This window comes from Alexandromys fortis, unplaced genomic scaffold (genome assembly GCF_014885135.2).
Source record: "Alexandromys fortis isolate MF-2015 unplaced genomic scaffold, M_Fortis_MF-2015_v1.1 scaffold_67, whole genome shotgun sequence".
Taxonomy (NCBI): domain Eukaryota; kingdom Metazoa; phylum Chordata; class Mammalia; order Rodentia; family Cricetidae; genus Alexandromys; species Alexandromys fortis.
The window spans coordinates 3,148,652-3,156,964 of record NW_026067945.1 but is presented as its reverse complement, the minus strand read 5'-3'; the positions used below and the strand labels follow the sequence as shown (position 1 = coordinate 3,156,964).

General features: G+C 49.8%; 1 pseudogene; it reads right to left on the bottom strand.

Annotated features, from left to right (window-relative positions):
• Positions 1-2,264: 2,264 nt before the first annotated feature.
• LOC126505913 (RNA-binding protein with serine-rich domain 1-like) lies at positions 2,265-6,813 on the bottom strand (annotated as a pseudogene).
• Between the last annotated feature and the right edge of the window lie 1,500 nt (positions 6,814-8,313).

Here is an 8,313-nt window from a genome sequence, read left to right as displayed (position 1 = left end):
TCCACCTCTTCCTCTGTAGCCTTCATCTTCCCAGGCTCTGCCTAGCTCACGGATGGCCTTAGGGCTCTCTCTCGCCCGCGTGCCGCTCAGTCATGGGATTTACCACCACCTGGCATACTGTGACTACACGCAGCTATGTACACTGTGTACTACCTGGGATTCAAAGACAGGGTGGGGTCGGGGCCTGACACAGAGGGAAACGCGTGTTGAAAGAACACACGGATGAGCAAAGGACTTCAGGTAGATCAAGTCACACGGCCTGGTGCCACGCAGCTGGGCAGGAAGGCTGAGAGCCTACTTGTCTCTGGTTCCCGACCACCCTGGTGTCTGAACCACTACCTCCGTGCCATTCCCTGGTCAGACACCCTCTCTGCCCTTACCACCAAAAGAAATGACTCCTCTCTGCTGTCCATGACTCCTTACTTCCCACCCACCCAGATAGTATCACCGAGAGGCCTCAAGAGGCTCAAGGGACCCCATTAGCCCAATGTGTGTTCTTAACTTGCTGAGGAAGAGGATGGCCATGTCTCCTATGGGCCACAAGGGCGCCTCCTTTTGCAGGATGCTTCCAAAATCATGCCTGGCAGTCCACTGAAGACGGGCGGGTGAGCCGGCTCTACCTGTCTGTAGATCTGGAATCTAGGTCACTCTCTCTGCTGCTCCTCCCTCCTCCCTTAGAAGATAAGCAGGATCTTTCCTAGGGTCTCCTAGTGAGGAGACAACCAGGGCAGTGCTTCCACAGAACTCACACCCTGCCTGGGGCTGTCAGGAGCACTCCATTTTGGAGCCAATATAATTTATGAGATGCAAATGGATTTAGCATTTAAAAGAGGTGGGGGGGGGTTAGCGGGAAGACTTGGAAAAGGAACAAAGTGCATTTTACACCCTATGCTGAGGCGTGTTTGGGGCTCCATTAATCATCTCAGACTAAAGAGATTTAATCTCTGGCCAGTCAGGCTGAAGAGCGCCTGCACCTCTCACCCAGCCCAGGAGGCCAGCCTGGGCACAGTGGGCACTGGATGCAGCCCTGGCCTCCTTGCAGGCTTCGGCCTCAGGTGCACAGCACTTACGCTCTGCTCTTTTCTGAGTCACACAGTCGATGGAATTACAGAGCTCTCTGCACACAATGAAACAGCGAGCAGGATCCAGCCAAATATTTGGACAAGCCTTGTCCTGCAGGGCTAGGGAGCAGGCTGGAGACCCTGCAGCCAGCATGCAGCCTGCCAGCCACAAGCCTGGAGATTGCTTCTGACAAAGTGCTGCTGCAGGGCTGGCCTTCGCTTGGGAGGGAATGAGCTCAGATCCAGAAAAGCCAGCTGCAGTTGGATCTCCTCGCCAGTGCTGGGGAAAGAGCATGTCAGCATCTCTCGGCTCTGAGCTGTGCTACAGTGTAATATTAGGTAGAAGGGGCTTGCCAAGAGCCGCCTGCAGGCTGAGAAGCATGGGTCGGGAGGTGAGGGCTCCTTTGAGTCACCCTATCTGCCTTCTTTTTCTGGAAACCCTCAGGGTGGCAGGCCTGGTAATCTCTACCATTCCTGCCTAGGCCTGGTGGGAGACACTCAGAGACAGTGGTCACAAAATCTGAAGTGGGGCAGTTCAGTCCATCCCTAAGACTTCGCTACAGTGCCAGCTTCCACTAGAGGCCCTAATCACCTCTGGAACTTCAAAGTTACTTTTTGAGACTGTTTGGAACAATAAAGCCAGTTATAAAAAATGCTATCTTAAGTCTGTCTGGAGTCCTTGAAACAAGACAGCAAAACAAAGCAAAACGCACCTTCGAAACAGAACAACATTCTCAGGTTTACTTAAAATGATTTCTTCCCCTCGCAAGGAAGCTTGCAGGTTGTCAAGTCATCTGAAACGCAATGAAGAAAACTAGCCACCTCTCGATGCAGACGACACCTACTTGTGGACTGACTATATGCTGGGTTATCCCCTATTTGATGTTTCACCTGGTAACGTCTTGACTGGGCTCCTGAGGACCTCTGGGCGTTCCTATTATCTCATTTTGCAGATGAATAAACAGTCATGGGAAGTTATGCAATGCTCCAAGGTCACATGACCATCAAGTATACAGCTAGAATTTAAACTTAGGCAACCAGACACCAGCTTATATTCTGCCTCCCAGCAGCTCTAAGGTTATTTGAGCCCAAGAGCAAAATAACCATGGGAACTAATTCAAGCAAAGCCTACAGTTTCTAGCCCTCTCTTAAGTGTTTGGACCGAGAAGGGAATTAGCTCAGAATCAGAAAAGCAGGCAGTGGTCAGATCTCCTTGCCAGTGCTAGACTCAATGGCTACCTCCGGGATGCTGGCGCATTCTCCAAGCTCAAAGAAGGTCTACAAGGGAGATGGTTTGCCCAGACACAGAGTGGTCCTCAAGATTAACTAGAGTCTAACCTGTCTGTGCCAGCCCTGTTTCCCCAATAACAAGACTTGGCAAAGATCTTCCCTCGCACCCTCTGAGACAGAAGGATTTTTGAGCCTGCACTAGGGACTAGAGAGAAGGCTGTTCTGGAAACGGAGAAGCTGGGCTCAGAACTTGGGTTTTGACATAATTCGATTTGAGAATATCCTTCTTGCTTCAGAAAGCCTCACCTCGATGGGGTGAGACACCTGTTTATCATGGTCACAGATTGTGCAGGAGCTACGTGCATCATGGTGCCTGGGCCTCATTCGTGGGCATCTGCGATGGGATGGATAGAGATTTGACAGCTGGGGGTTGGAAATATTTGTAGACAGCTTGGCTCATATATCTCGTGGGTGGACCTGGGTATTCGGCTGGTTTAGCTAGAGATCTGTATGACTTCCCCATGTGGCCTGGGCTTCCTCACAGCATGGAAACCTCTGGGTAGTCAAATTTGTTAACCACTAATTCTGTTTGTTTTCTAGGGTTGCTTAACAAAACATCACAAACTGGGTGACTTGGAATCATAGAACAAGGTGTCTTATAGTCCCTGAGCGGCTGGGATTCTTCTGTCATTGCTTAAAGGAGGCTATTCAGAAAATTCCCAGACGAGCAATGGCACAATGAAAAGGAAAACGCTCTCACATACTGAGCCACTAAGATTTGGAGTTTATTTGTTACTGCAGCAGAGCCTATCCTATCCTGACTATAGCGACCATTCAGTTCTGATCTCCATTGAGATATATGATGTTTTCAGCCTTAGCTACCAACATACATTTCAACCGACATTGGCTGAGACCACAGAACTTGCTACTGTCAGTGTCTATGGGACTGAGCGTATCCTCATGTAGCTGCCAGTTTGCACAGCCCGTCTGGCCACTGGTGACTGTGTCTGCTGAGCAGGTGGTGTGGGCTCCACTCCCAGCGTCTACAGGATTATAGGAGATTGACAAGGCTCCATCGTTCGACGTAACTCGCACCCAGGTCTCTTTTCAATTGCTTCCCTGTCAGGCATCTGTTGAAAATTTGCCCCACCTTTAGGTTTCCCAAAATTTGTCTACAGGGTCCTTTCTTTTCCTAAGAACCTGACCCATCTTGGCAGGACAGAGAATGGCAGCCATCTCTTCTCCTGAGCCTCGGTAGGCTGGGTCTGTCCACAGGGTACACTGTCTTCCTCCCGCCCTTTCTATTTTTTGGGTTTTTTGAGACAGGGGTTTTTCTGTGTAGCCCTTGCTGTCCTGGAACTTGCTCTGTAGATCAAGCTGGGCTCATACTCACAGAGATTCACCTGCCTCTGCCTCCCGAGTACTGGGACTAAAGGCGCGTGCCACCATCGCCCGGTTCCTCTTCTCGTTTCTTTGGAAAATAAACTTCATGCTCCAACTTACTTAGTTCTCTCTGAAATCCAGTAAATCTTTTTTTTTCTTTTCTCTCTCAAAAAGTAACACTATTATTTTTTTTTTTTACAGAAAAAGCCAGGGTTCCTAAGATTATTTTTCTCTTCTATGTTTTAAAAAACGATTTTGAAAATCCCAAGTCAAAAGTTGAAGTCATGGGTCTGTGTTTGTATTTTACATCTCATTTGCAAGGAGAGGAGACTTTCGGAAGACTCGGAGTGATAAGGAAAGTTTGCAAGGGGTAGATGGAGAATCTTCAACATTTCTTCCTGAGTATGGTTATACATGAAGCTGGGAAACACTTGATCATGCTGAGTCCCGCCTCACTCCCTACACAAACTCTTACACAGAGGGAGAAAGGGCCTAGCTCAGGATCAAGGGCAATGCCTAGGCCTGGTGACTGTGGTCTCTCCCTAGAGCATATATCAACACAGCTAGAAAAGGCAACTTCCAACTGCATGGACCCAGAGCAAGCTGGGGTGAGTTCCGTGAGTGGGCCAGGCCTAGCATAGAACCAGAGTGTTTATGAAGGGTCCCTGCTGCATATTCAAAAGGAGGGCTAAACACCAAGAGCATAGATACTGTTCTACCCTGGGCCCAGGAACAATCTGCAAAATGAGGGAATGAAGAAGCACAAGTAGGCATGTTCTCAGAGAACTCATTGTGAGGCTAAGAAAATCCATTTCACAACTGGGGAAAGTTGGGGATCAGATGAAGCGCTCGCAGGACTCAGCAAAGCAGGGCTGCAGAAAGGGAAGATATCAGTCAGTGGGTGGGACCACCATGACGTCTGAAGTGACACCCAGCTGAGGTGTGTCAAGAGTGGCCTCTGTGTGGCTTCACTGAAACCCTCCTGTCTTCGAGCTCAGTTTTCTGTAGCTGATGTGAGAACGGTTCAAGGCAAGACTGACTTCGTTGGGGAAAAATACATTTTGAAGAAAATTAGGACTAGGAGAGGGACGGAGGGTGTGCTCAAATCACACGAGATTGTTGCCCCAGAAAGGGGATTGAGAATTTCCCAATGGAGAAAAACGAGACTCTGGTGGAGATTCAAGGCCCTTGTCAGAGGTGGAAACTAAAGGAGGGCAGGGCAGCAGGCACCTTAGGGAAGAACTTTTGCCAAGTAATGTGCTCTGTATAATGGCCCTTCGCCAGGCACCATTGAAGCCTCAGTGAGCCATAAAAGGTTCGGGTAGAGTGGGCTTCCTGCGGCAGCACTGGAGATTACAGAACTCATTCCTGCTTAGACGAAGCTGAAATGGTCAAACGTGTGGCGTACTTGGCACCGGGAACCTGTCAAGCACACTGAAAAGCTGTTGAATCCGAAGGCGCTCTGGGTGGGAGGAGAGCTGGAGCAGGGGCACTTACTTAATCAGAGCATAGATAAACGGGATTTTGTTTTGCATTCTAATCCTAGGCTGAATCAGCACAATCCTTTCACTTTACACAAGTGCGGGCGCACACCTCATCTAAAACGCTACCGAGTTACAAAATGCAAATCAAAGTTTATAGTACCGACTGCACAATAAAAAGCAGAAAGAGGCAGAGACTAATGCCAAGGTTAACCTGCAACATCACCCTGGATGGCAGATGATAGTGGGGGTGGGGGTAGGTTCCACGAGGACCCTGTAGAACTGTCTCACCAATTTCAGAGAGAGAGACGGAGACGTGGGGATAGGGAAAGACAACCCTTTATGGGGCAGAGGAACCCTTCAAAAGGGTTTAACCCTAGAAGCTGAAGAGGGACTCAGTAGGGGACGTGGTCAGGTCTAACAGCACAGCAGCTTGGTCCGCTTTCCGCAGATGTGGCACCAGCAGCCGCAAGGGCCAGGTTGCCTGACTGGTCCTAGGTCGTCTGTGGAAAACGGCGCCCTGCCCACGCTGCCCTATGGAGGCTTGCTTGTCCCAGCTGGCTCTGCTACCAGCCAGACTCTCGAGAACTGGAAGGGGTGAACTTTCTAGCCAGGAAACTACAGGGCACATTCCTGAGTCAACAGTACCTCTGCAGCCAGACTCCTCCTGCAGAGGAAATATCTCCACTGCTCTCTTCAAAGCCTGCCCCGGGAAGGGATCCTTCCCACCAGATCCTCCTCATTTTGGCTAGAGAAAGGACAAAACTGAGCCCGGGGAACATAAGTTACAGAGGTACGCATCAATGTCCCTGCTTGTGGGGAGGAGCTGGAACTGGAGGGGCTCTTGTGCTGCGGGGAGATCGGGAGATGGAGATCTCTTATGCATGGGGGTGCGGGCACATTGGGGAACGAGACCTCTTTATCATCTGTGCTGGTGACCTGCGCCACATGGGAGGCAGTAGAAGCGGTCTGCTGGGTGGGCTGAATCGCCAAGGGAGTGGTGGAGTTAGGGGGGTAATGGGAGAGGGTGGTGGAGATGGTGGTTGGGGGGGGGCAACAAAGCAGTAACCATGTTCCCTTGACCACCAATTGCCCTCCATCCATGTGTTTCGGGTGACTTCTCCACTTCATCTGGGTTCTCGAATTCCACATATGCACAGCCTTTGGAGAGATGTGGACACATCTTTTCTACAGGCATGCCAATCATTTTTATCTTCCCAAAAGCATTTTCATGGTATGAGCCTTGATCACATTCCTGGCGAGCCTCCCAGGGCACACTTTGGTGGGTTCAGGTGAAGGGCCCTGCCCTTTCCTCTCCTTTTTTCTCTTTCAGGTGGTTTAGATTTGGAGCCTGAACGCCGCCTGTTGTCAGGCCTTGCTGAGAAGGGCCCAGGGAGCCCGAGGAACCGCTAGATCGGCGGCTTAGGGATGCGCTGGAGCACTGCTGGAGCCTGTGCTGGTGCTGGAACCCAGCTGGAGGCTGAGCTGAGTGGAGACATCTTCCCGAGGCTTCTACCTCCTCTAGCTGTCTCAGACCTGAAGGGCTGAGCAATCAGGGTGGGACTGACCACTGGTTCTCCAGCATAGTATCTAACCTATTGAGGCAAACTCATGGCATAGGGGATATAATTCTCCCAGGCTGTACCCATAGCAGACATTGCCAATGGATTGCCACAGTCTTTCTCAGAGGCCAGACTCTGAAGTCTTCTCAACCTTGTTCTCCAGGCAGCCACAACCCATGGAACACTGGGTGAGATTAAACCCACCTTCCTTGGCCTTCACCAGAATGTCATGGACAGACCACCCCTGAGCTGGAGATGGCTTGGAGATAGTGCTAGGTTGTTTTGGGTTTCCCTCACAGAAAGTTTGAAAAGGTTGACATTTTAAATTTGGGAATGTTAAATAAACATCCAGATGGCCAAATTCTCCCGAAATATTGGGGTGTCTGATGTACTGAGGTCACGATTGTGTTCTATGTAGCCCTTTCATGCAGTTGAGGCTGGTTTCCATAGCTGCCTCTCTGCCTGAGCCGGCTGAACATAGCAGGAGCTCCCTGAAGTCTGCCTGAGTTAGGACCCCACTTCTGCCACCTATGCGTCATGTGGCTTTGAAAATTCCCTGTGTCTTTCCCTGGCCTTAAGCTTGCTCCTCTGTACACATGGATAGAATAGAACTTACTTCCTCAGCAGATGCAAAGATGAAATTAGTCAGAACAGTGCCCCACACAGGAATCATCCAAGTCAGTCCAACTAGCAGTAGTTGTTCCCATAAACATTCAAGACACTCTCTAGAATGACACTGTAAAAGCTGCTTCACAGGTAAGAGAACGAGGCGCAGAAGGAGAAGGCGGTGTCTCCAAGAATCCAGACAGGCCCAGACACTGCATAGCCCTTGCCGGGTGAGAATCTATATGCCTCACCCAAAACTTCAAAGTGGACCAGAGATGAGCATCTCCAACCTCTTATATGTTGATGAAGGCACAGATTTGATCTCTAGGGAAGGAAAGAAAATTCTTGTATGGCCTTAACTGTTTCAAGAATTTAAAAGATGGAGCTAATTAGAGTAGGCACGCTTGCCTGACATGCGTCCTTGAAGCTACAGTTGCAGGGGCCAAGGCCTCTCTAAAAATAATCAATCTTTCTCTCTCCTCCCTCCCCCATATTCTCAGGGATTCTAGGCTGGCCTCAAATTCAGGATGTAGCCAAGGATGCGCTTGAACTTCTGATCCTTTTGCCCACCTCCCAAGTGCCAAGATCACAGATGCATACAGCACACTGATATATACAGTCTTCAAGATCAAACCCCGTGTCCCATGCTTGCTGGAAAGCACTCTACGGACCAAGGCAACCCATACGTCTCTAATGCCATACTTTAAAGGGGGTAAACTGTTAAAGACATATATAAGTTACTTGTTGTGGTGGTCAAATGACTGACAAGAAGACCCTGAGAGGAAGGCTCCATCTTGCTGGCAGTTTAAGAAGGGACACATTTGCTGGACGGTGGTGGCGCATGCCTTTAATCCCAGCACTCAAAGGCAGAGGCATGGAAGAGAGCATGGACTCCAGGAGAGAAGGACTTGGTGAAGGGGAGTCACCATTTTGTTCTTGCCATTTTGTCCTTTCTGCTTTGAGGGAGAAAAAAAAAAAAAAAGAGGGGCC